The sequence below is a fragment of the Camellia sinensis genome, chromosome 10 (genome assembly GCF_055761805.1).
Source record: "Camellia sinensis isolate YWXY chromosome 10, ASM5576180v1, whole genome shotgun sequence".
In the NCBI taxonomy this organism is placed as follows: Eukaryota; Viridiplantae; Streptophyta; class Magnoliopsida; order Ericales; family Theaceae; genus Camellia; species Camellia sinensis.
In genome coordinates, this window is record NC_138970.1 from 115397357 (window position 1) to 115406826 (window position 9470).

General features: G+C 35.6%; 1 long non-coding RNA gene across 1 annotated transcript; it reads left to right on the forward strand.

Moving 5' to 3' along the window:
- The first annotated feature begins 246 nt into the window (after window positions 1-246).
- On the forward strand, window positions 247-8707 carry LOC145801268 (uncharacterized). The gene is made up of 5 exons (XR_014342468.1): window positions 247-574; window positions 1514-1566; window positions 2332-6700; window positions 7640-7692; window positions 8458-8707. It is a non-coding gene; the product is annotated as an uncharacterized LOC145801268 (long non-coding RNA).
- The last annotated feature ends 763 nt before the right edge of the window (window positions 8708-9470 follow it).

Sequence of the window (9470 nt, forward strand, 5' to 3'; positions counted from 1 at the left end):
GTGAATGATGAATGGTGATGGTGTGGTGTGCTTTAGGAAAATGGATTATGACTTGAGATGGTGGGATGTGATTATGAAAGTAGATAGTGAGTGGGGATGGTGTGAGAACCCGAATATAAAAATTAAGTAAATAACTAAATAATAATTTTACAAATCTCAAATATTTTATTATGAATCTTTAAGTGCAAATTAAATATTATTGGAGGATCTTTTAATTAATTTTAAAACCTAAAATAAATTTATGGTGAAAGTCTTCAAATTAAAGGCAAGATTTATTATTTAAAAATAAATAAATAAATAAAATAAAATTAAGTGTCAAATTAGTAAGCATATTTTGATCTAATAGTAGTTGTATTTTATTTAAATTAATGGAGAGATAAAATAAAATAAAATAAAACAAAGGACATTTTTGTCTAGAGTCATTTATGTTATGTATAACAAAGAAAAGAAAAGAAAAACCCTAGGTTCCTAATACATTCTATAGCAGCAGCCACACAGCCACGGGGAGGAAGAAGTTTGAGAGAAAAGAAGAAGAAAAAAGGGGATTGCAAACAAGGAGTAATTTTTGGGTGTGGTAGGTATCTTTCTTCTTTCTTTTTTTTTTTTTCTTTGTTTTTGTTCTTTATTCTTACTCTATTATTATTTAGATCATTGATGGAGAAGTTGTAGGTTTATGTATTTTGTATATATATATATATATATACTGTTAAGAAATTTGAGGAGTTAAATTTATGTATAAAGAATGGTGTAATTCTTAGTCCAAAAATTCTTCACAGAATCACAAACTTTAAAAATCAAGAAACCATATCAAACGGATGAATTTTAATCTGAAATTTTTACAGTCGATCAATTACACATTGAATTGCATATCTGAATTTTTTCATAATTTTTGGGAGTCGAAATCCATATAAATTGAGGTATTCAAATCTGTCCAGGAAACCAGTCCGAAACAGTAAATTCGGGATTATTGTTCTCTTTGGGTATAAATCCAAAAATTATCAAATTAGTGTCATTAGAACCGGTTATGAGTCTAGTTTCGTACGTTTTTGGCCTTGCATTGATTGCTCTTGTATATTAAGAGAACCGTTAATTTCTTTAAAGTGCTGCAGAAAACAACCTGTTTGGATATAATAAATTGTAGAAAATTATTTTGATAAGCAAATCAAGTGAAACCAATTGGGTTTGAAACTTAGGATATATTAGATCATATCTGGAGGTTATTGGAATTTTTCGAATAGCGTGGAGTGGATTTTGTAATTTTCAAAGTTAGCGAATAGATTGAGAAAACTTGTTTAAAACACTGTTTCATCTTAAAGTTATTTTTAGTTAAGTTTCGATTGGAATCTATGTCTTGGGTGATTTTAGACCTTGAAGAACATGAACTTAGGTAATATTTAAGAGTAACGGTGAGCTGGGTTGAGTCGTGTTAGTGCGCTTTAGTTGAGGTTACTTAATTCTTATTCTCTAGTATTTTTAAATTAGTTGTGACGCGTAGTTTTTATACTTGGTTCAGGCCACTAGTTGGACTTTTACACTCTATTCGAGGATCATATTATTGTGTTTCAGGTGAGTAGTTTCATGCTACATATTTTTATAAATGCTCCCCTACCCTGAACTGTTGGAAAAATTAAATTGTTGTTTCATGATTAAACTGTTTTGATAAATTATTATATTATCAATTGAATCAAATTATTTCTGAAACATGTGTGAACTTGGCATACTGTAAACTATTTGTTTTGGTCTCATGTTTATAATGATGAACTACCATGTTTTGCGAAACTGATGTGTATTGATTATTGGGACCATGTGTGTATTTAGTCCAGGGAAATTATTCCACTGTGTGTGGTGACTCTGGCCACTAGGGAACAGATCCGGGTTGGGCCGTGATGACTCTAGTGCTCAACGATTGTAAGGAACAGACCTTTAAAAACAACTAGGTGACCTTCAATCGGATCGTCTTTGAGAAAAGGCCCAGGTGCCACCCTGAGGATGACTCTTAGTTCGGTATTGGATCCAACGGGGCTTATAGCCTGAGAAATGTGTGGCAGATTATTTGTTTTTATTGGTACCCAGAAAATTTTTGGTGTTCATGTTATAATCTGTTTTAAGTGGAAAATGTCGTTTATCATGTTCTTGCGAGACATGAGTATTTTAAGTGTTGAATTGCGGAACCTTCTTTTTGAAACAGATTGTATTTACCAAACTGTATGCCAATCTAGTTTCTGTGATATATATCTTATTTTGGAATTGAACCCTGTTTTCAAAACTGTATTTACTATCCATGTTGCTACTCACTGAGCTATCAGCTGACTTAGTTGTTACCATTTCCAGGTGTTAGAAGGACTTAGAGTGGACTCATGGCGTAGCGGGGACTCAATTGCATGGACCTCTAGGGCATTCCTTTAGTTTAGAGTGTTATGTCAAGTTTGTGCATATTTATATTTATTCTTATCGAAGTTCATTTAGGATTATTTTTGATATGTGGGTTGTTTATATCCCATAAGTTTGGATGGTTTTTTTGATTACGGTTGATTTTGCCGTTTATAATTGTGACATGTCTGGATTGAGTTTCGGTTATTTATTATTAGACTATTGTTCAGTTGTTCAATGTGATTGGATTCGTGTTTAGGCTTACGTGTGCCTTGGGCTAAGTCCCTGTGGGCCACGGCCGGTCATGCTCGGATTTGGGGTGTGACAATTGTGGTATCAGAGCAATAGGTTTATTGAGTTACATATCTTGCATTTCATCATTTAGACGAGGTCCGAGTCCCTATAGTCCTTAGTAGTGTTTGGTTAAGTTAGTATTGTTTAAGCTTGTGTTGAATCGTTCTTGATTTCATTTTGAAGGTTAAGAGTTGGCACCTTGATATTTACACAGATTGTCTATTCTTTGTGAGCCTTTAATGTTTGTATTACCGTGTCTACTCCATTAGGAGAAACAGTTGTATTGGGAGATATCTGTAGATCTTGTGTGGTAAACTTGGATGGTTGGATTTTTCTAGTGGATTTGATTTCTTTAGAGATGGAGGATTTTGATGTGATTTTGGAGATGGATTTGTTGACGAAGCATCATGCTTCTATTGATTGTTTTAGAATGGGAGTAGTTTTTGCTATACTGGGACAACATGAGTTTTTCTTTCAGGGAGATGGGAAAGGGTCTTCTATTTGTTTTATTTTGTCCCTTCAGGCTAACCGAATGTTGAGAAAAGGGTGTCATGATTATTTAGCTTGTGTGGTGAGTAATAAACTGCCAAAATAGGAGTTAGAGGAATTGCCTGTAGTGAGTGATTGTGTTGATGTTTTTCTAAAGGATCTACCGAGACTTCCTCTAGATCGTGAGGTAGAATTTTCCATTAACTTGGTCCCTGACACAACACTTATTTCTAAAGTGCCCTATAGAATGGCGCCGTTGGAGTTGAGGGAGTTACAAACTCAGTTACAGGAGTTGCTAGACAAAGGTTTTATTAGGCCTAGTGTTTCACCTTGGAGAGCACCTGTGTTGTTTGTGAAGAAGAAGGATGGGTCTATGAGATTATGTATTGATTATAGAGAACTGAACAAAGTCACAGTGAAGAATATGTATCCTTTGCCACGTATTGTTGACCTATTTGACCAATTGTAGGGAGTTCAAGTATTCTCTAAGATTGACTTGAGGTTAGGCTATCACCAGTTGAAAGTAAGGGATGAGGATGTTCCTAAGATTGCTTTTAGAACCCGTTATGGGCATTATGAGTTCTTGGTGATGCCTTTTGGTCTCACAAATGCAACAGCCGCATTTATGGATTTGATGAACAGAGTATTCAAACCCCAACTGAATAAATTTGTAGTAGTGTTTATTGATGACATCCTAATTTATTCAAGGAGTAAAGAGGAGCATGAGCAGTATTTGAGGGTAGTATTTTAGATCCTTAGGGAGAAGAGACTGTATGCAAAATTTAAGAAGTGTGAATTTTGAGCATTGTATCCTTTTTGGGTCATGTGGTAGGTAAAGATGGGGTATTTGTGGATAGCACGAAGGTGGTAGAAAATCGTTGATTGGCCACGACCTACTTCTGTGATAGAGGTACGTAGCTTTCTAGGGTTTGCTGGATATTATAGACAGTTTGTGGAAGGATTCTGCTGTATTGCTTTGCCATTTATAAACCTCACTAGGAAAGAGGTAAAGTTTGAGTGGAATGATGATTGTGAGTGTAGCTTCTAAGAGTTTAAACAAAGGTTGATATTAGCTCCAATCCTTGACTTATCTACTGATGGTGGTGGTTTTGTGATTTATAGTGATGCTTCACGACAAGGTTTAGGATGTGTGCCCAGGCAGCATAAGAAGGAGATTACTTATACGTCACAACAGTTGAAAGTACATGAGAGAAATTATCCTACGCACGACTTGGAGTTAGCAACAATGATTTTCGCTCTTAAGATCTAGCGACATTATTTGTATGGAGAGTCATGTGAGATTTACACTGATCATAAGAGTTTGAAGTATATTTTCACACAGAAGGAACTAAATTTGAGGCAAAGAAGATGGCTTGAGTTACTAAAAGATTTCGATGTAAATGTTTTGTATCATCCAGGGAAGGAAATGTAGTGGCGGATGCCTTGAGTAAGAAGGTCGCAATTGGAGATACAATTGCTTTGTGTATTAAGAGTTGTTTTGTGGAAGACATGAGACGTTTGAGGCTTGAGGTTGTTACGCCTGGTGATAGGGCTTATTTTAGTCAATTGACAGTTCAGCCAACCTTTAGAGAACGGATTCATTTAGCACAGGAGATTGACCACCAGTGTGAGCGTATTAAAGGAGAGATGGCAGAGGGTAAGAATGTAGACTTTGTGGTTAGTGATGACGGGTTGCTTAGATTCCGTAGCCGAATTTGTGTTTCTGTTGGTTGTGATTTGAGGAAGGAGATTATGGCAGAGGCACATAGTTCTAGTTATAGTTATAGCATTCATCTTGGAAGTACTAGGATGTATCGGGATCTTTATGAACATTTTTGGTGGAATGGTATAAAGGGAGATATTGCAGAATTTGTGGCTCAGTGTTTGGTGTGTTAACAAGTTAAAGTAGAATATTAGAAACCTGCGGGGAAACTACAACCCTTACCTATACCAGAGTGGAAGTGGGATCATGATACCATGGACTTTGTGTGTGGTTTACCTTGTACTAGTAGTAATCACGATGCAGTTTGGGTTGTTGTTGATAGATTAACCAAGTCAGCACATTTTATTGCAGTTCGGATGAACTATTCTCTAGCTCGATTTGCACAGTTTTATGTGAAGGAGATTGTTAGATTGCATGGTGCACCTGTGTCAATAGTGTCAGATCGGGACCCTCGTTTTGTGTCTAAGTTTTGGGGTGCGTTACAGTCAGTTATGGGTACTTGGTTAAATTTTAGTTCAGCTTATCACCCTTAGACAGATGGGGTATCGGAGAGGACTATTAAAATCCTTGAGGATATGTTGAGGGCTTATACTTTGGAGTGTAGAGGTAATTGGGATGATTATTTGCCGCTCATGGAGTTTGCGTATAATAATAGTTATCATTCTAGTTTGGGAGTAACTCCTTATGAGGCTTTGTATGGAAGGAAGTGTAGGTCTCCTTTGTGTTGGTATGAGGTTGGTGAAAGGCAAATGTTGGGACCTGATTTGGTGGAGGATGCTACACAGAAAATTATCACCATCAGAGAGAGATTATTGACAGCTCAAAGTAGACAAAAAAAAGTTATGCTGATCATCGTAGGAGAGACTTATAGTTTCATGTGGGGGATATGGTATTCTTGAAAGTATCACCATGGAAATGAGTGATCAGGTTTGGAAAAAAAAAAGGAAAGTTGAGTTCTAGATACATTGGACCATTTAAGGTATTAGAGAAGGTTAGTGAGGTTGTGTACCGTGTTGCTCTACCCCCTAGGTTGGCAGGAGTGCATAATGTGTTTCACGTGTCTATGTTGAGGAAATATGTGCACAGTCCGTCGCATGTGATAGATTATGAGCCGCTTCAGATTAGAAAGGATTTTTTCGTATGAGGAGATACCTGTTCAGATTTTGGATTCGAAAGAGAAAATGTTGCGTACAAAGGTCATTAAATTGGTTAAGGTACTGTGGCGTAATCATCTAGTTGAAGAGGCGACTTGGGAATGCGAGGACGAGATGCGCGAGAAGTACCCACATCTATTCTCATGATTTACTCAGGTTAGTTTCGAGGACGAAACTTTTTTTTAGTGGGGGAGAATGTGAGAACCCGAATATAAAAATTAAGTAAATAACTAAATAATAATTTTACAAATCTCAAATATTTTATTATGAATCTTTAAGTGCAAATTAAATATTATTGGAGGATCTTTTAATTAATTTTAAAACCTAAAATAAATTTATGGTGAAAGTCTTCAAATTAAAGGCAAGATTTATTATTTAAAAATAAATAAATAAATAAAATAAAATTAAGTGTCAAATTAGTAAGCATATTTTGATCTAATAGTAGTTGTATTTTATTTAAATTAATGGAGAGATAAAATAAAATAAAATAAAACAAAGGACATTTTTGTCTAGAGTCATTTATGTTATGTATAACAAAGAAAAGAAAAGAAAAACCCTAGGTTCCTAATACATTCTATAGCAGCAGCCACACAGCCACGGGGAGGAAGAAGTTTGAGAGAAAAGAAGAAGAAAAAAGGGGATTGCAAACAAGGAGTAATTTTTGGGTGTGGTAGGTATCTTTCTTCTTTCTTTTTTTTTTTTTCTTTGTTTTTGTTCTTTATTCTTACTCTATTATTATTTAGATCATTGATGGAGAAGTTGTAGGTTTATGTATTTTGTATATATATATATATATATACTGTTAAGAAATTTGAGGAGTTAAATTTATGTATAAAGAATGGTGTAATTCTTAGTCCAAAAATTCTTCACAGAATCACAAACTTTAAAAATCAAGAAACCATATCAAACGGATGAATTTTAATCTGAAATTTTTACAGTCGATCAATTACACATTGAATTGCATATCTGAATTTTTTCATAATTTTTGGGAGTCGAAATCCATATAAATTGAGGTATTCAAATCTGTCCAGGAAACCAGTCCGAAACAGTAAATTCGGGATTATTGTTCTCTTTGGGTATAAATCCAAAAATTATCAAATTAGTGTCATTAGAACCGGTTATGAGTCTAGTTTCGTACGTTTTTGGCCTTGCATTGATTGCTCTTGTATATTAAGAGAACCGTTAATTTCTTTAAAGTGCTGCAGAAAACAACCTGTTTGGATATAATAAATTGTAGAAAATTATTTTGATAAGCAAATCAAGTGAAACCAATTGGGTTTGAAACTTAGGATATATTAGATCATATCTGGAGGTTATTGGAATTTTTCGAATAGCGTGGAGTGGATTTTGTAATTTTCAAAGTTAGCGAATAGATTGAGAAAACTTGTTTAAAACACTGTTTCATCTTAAAGTTATTTTTAGTTAAGTTTCGATTGGAATCTATGTCTTGGGTGATTTTAGACCTTGAAGAACATGAACTTAGGTAATATTTAAGAGTAACGGTGAGCTGGGTTGAGTCGTGTTAGTGCGCTTTAGTTGAGGTTACTTAATTCTTATTCTCTAGTATTTTTAAATTAGTTGTGACGCGTAGTTTTTATACTTGGTTCAGGCCACTAGTTGGACTTTTACACTCTATTCGAGGATCATATTATTGTGTTTCAGGTGAGTAGTTTCATGCTACATATTTTTATAAATGCTCCCCTACCCTGAACTGTTGGAAAAATTAAATTGTTGTTTCATGATTAAACTGTTTTGATAAATTATTATATTATCAATTGAATCAAATTATTTCTGAAACATGTGTGAACTTGGCATACTGTAAACTATTTGTTTTGGTCTCATGTTTATAATGATGAACTACCATGTTTTGCGAAACTGATGTGTATTGATTATTGGGACCATGTGTGTATTTAGTCCAGGGAAATTATTCCACTGTGTGTGGTGACTCTGGCCACTAGGGAACAGATCCGGGTTGGGCCGTGATGACTCTAGTGCTCAACGATTGTAAGGAACAGACCTTTAAAAACAACTAGGTGACCTTCAATCGGATCGTCTTTGAGAAAAGGCCCAGGTGCCACCCTGAGGATGACTCTTAGTTCGGTATTGGATCCAACGGGGCTTATAGCCTGAGAAATGTGTGGCAGATTATTTGTTTTTATTGGTACCCAGAAAATTTTTGGTGTTCATGTTATAATCTGTTTTAAGTGGAAAATGTCGTTTATCATGTTCTTGCGAGACATGAGTATTTTAAGTGTTGAATTGCGGAACCTTCTTTTTGAAACAGATTGTATTTACCAAACTGTATGCCAATCTAGTTTCTGTGATATATATCTTATTTTGGAATTGAACCCTGTTTTCAAAACTGTATTTACTATCCATGTTGCTACTCACTGAGCTATCAGCTGACTTAGTTGTTACCATTTCCAGGTGTTAGAAGGACTTAGAGTGGACTCATGGCGTAGCGGGGACTCAATTGCATGGACCTCTAGGGCATTCCTTTAGTTTAGAGTGTTATGTCAAGTTTGTGCATATTTATATTTATTCTTATCGAAGTTCATTTAGGATTATTTTTGATATGTGGGTTGTTTATATCCCATAAGTTTGGATGGTTTTTTTGATTACGGTTGATTTTGCCGTTTATAATTGTGACATGTCTGGATTGAGTTTCGGTTATTTATTATTAGACTATTGTTCAGTTGTTCAATGTGATTGGATTCATGTTTAGGCTTACGTGTGCCTTGGGCTAAGTCCCTGTGGGCCACGGCCGGTCATGCTCGGATTTGGGGTGTGACAGATGGTGGAATGTGATTATGAAAGTAGGTAGTGAGTGGGGATGGTGGGGGTGTAATTATGAAAGTGGATGGTGAGTAGGGATGATGAGATATGATCATGAAAGTAGATGGTAAATGGAGATGGTGGAGTGTAATTATGAAAGTGGATGATGAGTGGAGATGGTGGGATGTGTAGATGATGAGTGGGGATGTTGAGGGATGAGTGGGTGCACTTGAATGGATCAAAAAATGGCTTAATGGGGTGTCCCAACCGAACTAAAACCAAGAAAAACGGGGTTGCTGCTGTTTTGGGCCGAGTCAACAAAATCTGCTATTAAGCCCAATTTTAAACAGGCATATCTCCCTTATATGGACTTGGTTTTAGGTGGTTCTTGGGTCTAAATTGAAGCCCCAAAAGTCTATTTTCCAATTTTTGTGGCCTCACAATTAAATTCCAAGTGTACAAAGAGATATGTCTAATTTAGTGAAGGTTGTTCATTTCCCTCGGGCCCAGGTCAACAAAATCTGCTCTTAAGCCCAACTTCAAATGGGCATATCCCCCTTATATGGACTTGGTTTTAGGTGGTTCTTGGGTCTAAATTGAAGCCCCAGAAGTCTACTTTCCAATGGTTATGGTCTCACAATTAAATTCCAAGTGTACAAAGATAA